General features: G+C 50.3%; 1 long non-coding RNA gene across 2 annotated transcripts; it reads left to right on the top strand.

Moving 5' to 3' along the window:
• Positions 1–1616: 1616 nt before the first annotated feature.
• On the top strand, positions 1617–6174 carry LOC116668012. 2 transcript variants are annotated; one of them, XR_004325042.1, is made up of 3 exons: positions 1617–1991; positions 2249–2812; positions 4912–6174. It is a non-coding gene; the product is annotated as an uncharacterized LOC116668012 (long non-coding RNA). The 2 variants fall into 2 exon arrangements; XR_004325041.1 differs by having other exon boundaries at positions 1617–2531; positions 2619–2812.
• The last annotated feature ends 900 nt before the right edge of the window (positions 6175–7074 follow it).

Below are 7074 nucleotides of genomic sequence, written 5' to 3'. Positions count from 1 at the left end.
TTCGCTGCAGGAAACCCCCAGGAGGGTTCTGGTTTCTCTCTAGAACTTTTGATTCCAGCCCCAGCTCCTCAACCTGGGACTGACAATGTGTAACCTCATTGCTTTCTTGCTGGTCTCTCCATCTGATGCTGGGGGTCTGTCACCATTCCTCCTCCACAAAGCCCTCCTTATAACTCAGAAACCTCTCACAGGTAACAGTCCAGGCACCTTACCCGGAGGGTTTCCAGGACCTGGCTTCTCCCATCACCCCTCACACTGCACCAAGTCTTCCTTCCTGAACCCCATGGCTTCTCTTTCTCTTCCGTTTGCATGGGCAGTTTCTTTTGCCCAGACCACCTCCACCCACCCGCTCTCTGTGATGTTCCACTGACTACCGCCCACCCCGCCACTCCCAGCTACTCCTGCCCTACGGCGTGCCTTTTGCCCCTTGCACATGGTCAGCCAGAACACTTCTCACACTGTGGAGAAGGCAGGCTGGTCTTGTTCACCTGGGGCCCAGCCAGAGACATCTTGCGGGGGTGGTCTCTGGATGTTGGCTCAGAGACGAATGAATGAACAGGTGGATGAATGATGAATGGGGAGATAGGCGGCTTGGAAGGCAGCCATCTGCAGGCCAGGAAGAGAGCCCTCACCAGAACCTGACTGTGCTGGTGCCTTGATCTCGGACTTGAAGCCTCCAGAAACGTGGGAAATTAATTTGTGTTGTCCCATCCCACTCAGTCTATGGGATTTTGTTATGGCAGCTCAAGCAGACCAAGACTCACTGCATCTTAAACAGCCCTGGAGCTGGAGGCCTGTGGCAAGCAATTTATTTGCTGGGTTATTTCCGTTTCCTGCTCTCTCTGGTCGAAGTCCATCCCACAGGCCTTAGCCCCCTGCACTGCCAGCTTGCATTACTTGGCCCCCTGGGAAGCGCCTGGGAAAGCCAGGGTCTCTGAAGGTTTGGTCCAGGCCGGACAGTGGGCAGGAGCACTGGTCTCTCTTTGTCAGCTGGCTTCTCAGGCTGTGATGACATTGTCAGGCTTTAGGACCACTGTGAGGTGGGAATCGTCACTAAGACCCCTCTGGCCAAAGCAAAGCAAGTGGGTTGAGCAGGTAGGGGCAGGGGTGCTAAACCTGGGTCTGGAACAATGTCTCCTCCCTCTGGAGCTGTGTGCTCCTTGAAGGCAGGGGCCATGGCTTACTGCTTGCCCGGCCCTAGTGTCCCACACAGAGCCTGGCACAACATGGGTGTTAGTGAATGTTTCTGGCTGTGGCAAACCTCTGTCACTTTGGTTGCTGTGAAGCCTAGGGAAGACATTTCCGTGTTTCTGCACAGCTGGGGCTTTCTGAATAAATTTTCCTGAAAGCTGGGCCGCATCTGAGAGTGCACTTTAAAGTTATTTACAGATGGGTAGGTGATGAGAGAACTCCAGAGAGATGTACCTAATTGTGGAGGAATGTGTTTACATTTCCAGGGCAGAATGGAGACTCTCAGCGCTCAGCCCCTGGACAGGCTGACTTACACACCACGAGGCCTTGGTTGAAAGGTTGAGGTCTCTATTTCTCTTTCTCTCTCCAGTGGAGATAAACAAGAGCATCAACCTTGGTGTGCGCTGGCCTTGAGATGAGTTAAGGCTGTGGGACCCAAGGCCATGGTCAGAGCATGTTTGTAGTATGCAGTAAGTAATTGCTGTACACATGCATCAATTCTATAAGATTTAGAACAAAGAAAATAGAAGTACGCATGTGCTAGAAATATTCTGTAAGCCTAATGAACAAAGAAACTCAGATTGCGCATGTGCTGGCAGAGAACGAGTAAAAAGCAGGACAGGTGCATCATAGGTACGCACCTCCCCGTGGCAATAAAGTGTTGTTAACCCCATGGTGTCTCCGGCTAAAGTCTGTCCGGCGGTATGGCAACTCCTCGTGCATTTTTTCGTTTGGGCTGCTCACCTAGAACCCCACGTCAGCCTCCCTCGGCTGCCACTTGGCACTGTGATCAGGATGAGGTGAGTGCCCCCTCTGAACCCCTTGCCCCTGATGGGGATGCTCTGATGGAAGCAAAATGGCCCCCTACCTCTGTATGGTACCCGGTGGCAGCCTATTTGCTGATGTGGGCTCAGCCTGAGGATTGGGACACAGTGGCGTCCCAGCCAGATAATGTCCAGAGGGTGTTGGAGTTGTTAAAAAATAACGTCCCATTAGCCCACCAAGAGGCAGCCGGGACAGTGGCCTGGATGTTCTTATCTGTTTTACGGCATGCTAGCCAAGACATGAGAGATTTATAGATGCAAGTGGAGGAGTTGCAGTGCAGAGAAGAGGAGCTCAAGCAGAGACCCAGCACGGCAAAAAGGTGTCTGCATGGTCCTAGCTCCACCGCCTCCGAGAGCAGCTATGCCTGCGTAGCTCCGGTCCCACCGTCTCCGAGAGTGGTAAGCCCAGCCCCTAGCCCCGTTCCACTGCGTCTACGGCCGTGGTGAGGCAGCAGGTGGAACTGGAGGAGCCCATGGCTCAGGGGGGATCTCCTGCAGGACCACAATGAGTGACACGTGAGTAAATGGACCATGTATTTGGACTTAGTTCAAGTTGTCTGAGAAATGGGTGCACCAGATGATGTTTGCTTTGTATTTCCATAGTCTAAATGATAAGCTCCTTACAGCTCAAATGAAAGATTTGATTTTGGCTAATGGCCCATCGGGAACATTTGGGACTATGGCGGCACTACTAGCACCGTATGTAGACCGCCCTATACATGAAGTAACTGAGGCTCTGGCTCGTCTGGGGGACATAAAGATGTGCTGAAAGGAGCTGCATACTGCCAAGACTCAAGGTGAGTCCAGGACCCCCTCCTCCCATGCAGTGACTCAGAAAGGGAAGTCCACAGGAGAAAAAGGGGAATGCTTCAATTTTAGGAGGGCCCCAAAAGCTAGATCGCCGGCAGATATGATATGATTTACTGACAGCTGGCTTGGACTGTGTAAAATTAAATGGCCAGCCATTGGAGGTGCTGATGGCCTTATGGAGAAAATTACGGCCTAAGCAACAATGTACTTCATTTCCAACCTCCCATCAGGCCCTGAAAGGTAGCCTTTGCTGATTTCCTCCTAGACTAGTAGGAAGGCCAAGGCGTTTGGGACATGGGGCACCCCCACAACCGGAGACCACATGTTGAGCTGACTATCCACTGGTCCCCCATAAATAAACAGCGAGTACTGGCACTAGTAGACACAGGAGTTGAAGTCACATTGGTGCATGGAAACAGGCATATTCCTGCCCCAAGACGGTTAAACAGTTACAGACTTATTTAGGTCTTCTGGGATACTGGCGGGTGTTTATTTCTCATTTGGCCCAGATAGCCAAACCCCTATATAAATGATTAAAAAGGGAGACCAAATGTGCATTTGTTAAAACTAAGAAGGCGATGGCCCAAGCGCAAGCACTGCGCACTATAGACCCAGACCTCCCTTTCTGGTTAACAGTCCATGTGGACCACGATATATATGGCTGGGGCTCATGGCAAAAACATGGGCAACGGAAAGTGCCCATAGGATTCTGGTCTCAGTTGTGGAAAGGGGCTAAATGTTGTTGTTCTTTGATTGAAAAACAATTGCTAACAACCTATGCCACTGAACCCCTGACGGGGAGGCAAGAGGTCCAAGTGCAGACCACGTACCCTATTGTAGGATGGGTACAGACATGGGCAAAGCAGCCCCGATCGGGAACTGCCCAGACCCCAGCTCTGACGAAGCGGGGTGCTTATTTGGAACAGAGAGCCCAGAACACCGCTAGTCGCTTGGCTGCAGAGTTGCAGCAGGTGTTAGGGCCTACGAGATTTGTTGCGCCTGACGTACAGATGCTCCCACAACAAGGAGTGGACCCTGTGCCCAGTCCCTTTCGTGAAGGGAAAGGGCCACCCCCAGGAACAGCTTGGTATACAGATGGATCTTATAAGGGCAGTCCACCCACTTGGGTTGCAGTAGCACTGCACCCTGCCACTGAAGCCTTCTGGTATGAGAACGGAGAGGGCCAATCCAGCCAATGGGCTAAGTTATGGGCAATATAAATGGTGCTAATGTATAAACCCACACCCTGACTCTGTAACAGTACAGAAAAGGCAGGGGAACCTGCTCCATGGCAGTACTTGGAAGGCAGGGTATCCTGTCTCGCTCTATAATAGAGGGACCCCTTTTACTGCCCAACAGACCCAGGAAAGGGCCAAAAAAAATAATGTTAACTGGATATTGCATATGCCTTACCGTCCTCAAGCAGCAGGAATGATTAAACGGTACAATGGCCTATTAAAGGACAAACTGAGGGCTCTCAAACCACAAGGGCGAGGCTGGAACAGTGTCTTGCTGCAGGCGGTACATCTTTTAAATGAACAATCTTGCTGTACAGGTATGTGCCCCCTGGAAAAGTTATTGCAAGGGACTATTTGGAGGCTCAGAGTTGGGCCCATGCAGAATGCCTCCGATGTCTCAATAGTGGGGCACGCATTAATATTACATGCCCCCAGGGTGTTGAACTCAGGACAACAGGACACCTGGACATGGAAGAATCAGGTCCAGACTGAAGGCCCCTGGCTAGCCCTTTTGGAACCATGGGGCGACGGGCTAGAGAAAGCCCTGCAGGTAACCCCACGAGTGGGGGAATGGCCTTTTGATTTACAGGTCACCCTAGGGAAAACAGGAGTGTCCCTACTTAAAGGAGCAGAAGCCCTACGGCTTTGGGCAATTCCACTGAGAGCTCCTGAAGCTCTCCCAGAGTGTAACCAACCCAGTGTGGGCCGGCTGGTGTGGTACCACCGCCCAGGGCAAACAGCCCTTCCTGCCACTGTACTCTCACAGGATGAGAAAGTGACTAGCATCCTCCCAGAAGGGAGAAATTTGCCAATCATGGTGTCCACCTCTGCTCTGTCCTTCTGTCCAGGGTAACAGCAAATACCATGTTCTCCTGGGCACACACATTTGTGCATCTCTCACTGTTGGGTCTGTACTGAACTTCCCGTAGACGAAGGAGATGGACTGCCGTGGCACCTCCACCCCGCGTCCGAAGCTAATTGGAGCACCTTGGTTCAATAAAATACCAACAGGACAGCGAGATTGCCCTGGGACTTGTGGCAGCAGACTATTAAAGATATACTCCAACATGAACGGGGCAATGCCCCCCCCCCAATTGAAAGGACTGTAAAAAATGGGTGGGGATGGATAAATTGTGTTCATGTAAAAATGAAAAATTTAAGCCCTCTTTGTATTGAGCAGCAGTTTGAACACGAGGCTCCAAACCGCACAATGGGGCGGCTCCCAGAAGAGCCATGTGCCAAAATTACTTATAATGTAAATGCCTCCACCTGGTGGGATGGATGACCTCTAACTGGCACAAAACCCACCAATTTCTTGCCACCAGGGTACCTGTGGGTATGTGGCACCCACGGATGATCTTATCTCCTGGCTAAATGGACAGGGCACTATACTTGGGGTAAAACTTACTTGCCCGGAAATATCCGGCCCACTTTAACAGAGTGCCCCACAAACTGGGACCCATTGCACACCCAGTGGCACCAGGGAAAGCGTGCAACTTGGTTTTATCCCATGGCCCTGTTCCTGCCTGGTGCTGGGACCATCAGTGTCAAATTGCAGGTAAAAGCTTTGGCTCAGCACATATCAGCTGTACTGAATTTTACTAGAAGAGCTATAGAGGAATTGTTAGATGAGACTATGCAGATGTGAAAGGTGGGCTTACAAAATAGAACGGCATCAGATATTCTCACTGCAAGCCAGGGTGGCACATGTGCTATGTCACATATTAAATGTTGTATCTATATACCAGATCACCAGAAGGAAGTAGCTAAGGCACTGCATAAAATAGATCAAAATTGGTTTTAATAAATCATGTAACTCAAGACCCCCTTAAAAATTGGTGGTCATCCTTGACGTCCTCCTGGAGATGGAGACTAACTGTCCTGGCTATTGTCGCTGCCTGTGTATTGGCAGGATGCTGTACTCTGTATTGTTGTGGTCTTTGGGCACAATGTTCCGCCCTGTGGGCCAAGGTCCCCACGACCTAGGGGGTGGAATGTGAACTGGCCTTGAGATGAGTTAAGGCCGTGGGACCCAAGGCCACGATCAGAGCGTGTTTGTAGTATGCAGTAAATAATTGCTATACACATGCGTCAATTATATAAGATTTAGAACAAAGAAAATAGAAGTACGCATGTGCTAGAAATATTCTGTAAGCCTAATAAACAAAGAAACTCAGATTGCTCAAGTGCTGGCAGAGAACAGATAAAAAGCAGGACAGGTGCATCTTAGGCGTACACCTCCCTGTGGCAATAAAGTGTTGTTAACCCCATGGTGTCTCCGGCTAAAGTCTGTCCGGCGGTATGGCAACTCCTTGTGCATTTTTTCATTGGAGCCGCTCACCTCTTAGAACCCCACGTCAACCTCCCTCGGCTGACACTTAGACATGTCCTGACCTTTGGCCATCATTCCTTTCTGGAATGCTGGAATGTCCAGCTGTGTTATCTGATAGAAACATTCTCTCCACCTTCAGAAGCAAACTGTATTTATGCCTGCAGGACCTCCACTGCCTGAGATTAACAACATCATAGGTGGTTAACCATGAAAAAGCACTGAAATCTATTATTTGGGGCCAATCAAGATTTGACCTACCGCCTTCCCCCTCCCTTCATCAGTCTGGAGAGCTCCCCCGCACCCCTGAACCTTTGCTCAGGTAGGGGTCCCTGGAAGCCTTCCCTCCTCTGCCTAGTGGGATTATGCCCACCTAAACGGCCAAGGTGGTCATCTCTATGAAACATCGCCCACTCCCAACTCCAGAACTAACACTTCTCACTCACTGTTCTACGTTCTCCTTCAGGGCTTTCGTACAGACTATGCACATAGTTGGGTCTATGTCCTCTGATAACTTTATCGAACTAGAGGTTTGTTGAATCCCTAGCAACTATGCGATGCTTGTCACCTATTGATGCTCAATAAATGTTTAATGACAGAATAAGTGAATGGATTCAGTTCAGTCCTCTCAGGAAATTGGGACTCAAAGAAAGAATGAATTAACTTGCTCCAGGTAATTAGA

This window comes from Camelus ferus, chromosome 13 (assembly GCF_009834535.1).
Source record: "Camelus ferus isolate YT-003-E chromosome 13, BCGSAC_Cfer_1.0, whole genome shotgun sequence".
In the NCBI taxonomy this organism is placed as follows: domain Eukaryota; kingdom Metazoa; phylum Chordata; class Mammalia; order Artiodactyla; family Camelidae; genus Camelus; species Camelus ferus.
The sequence above is the reverse complement of the archived record's forward strand: the minus strand, read 5'-3'. Positions and strand labels throughout refer to the sequence as shown.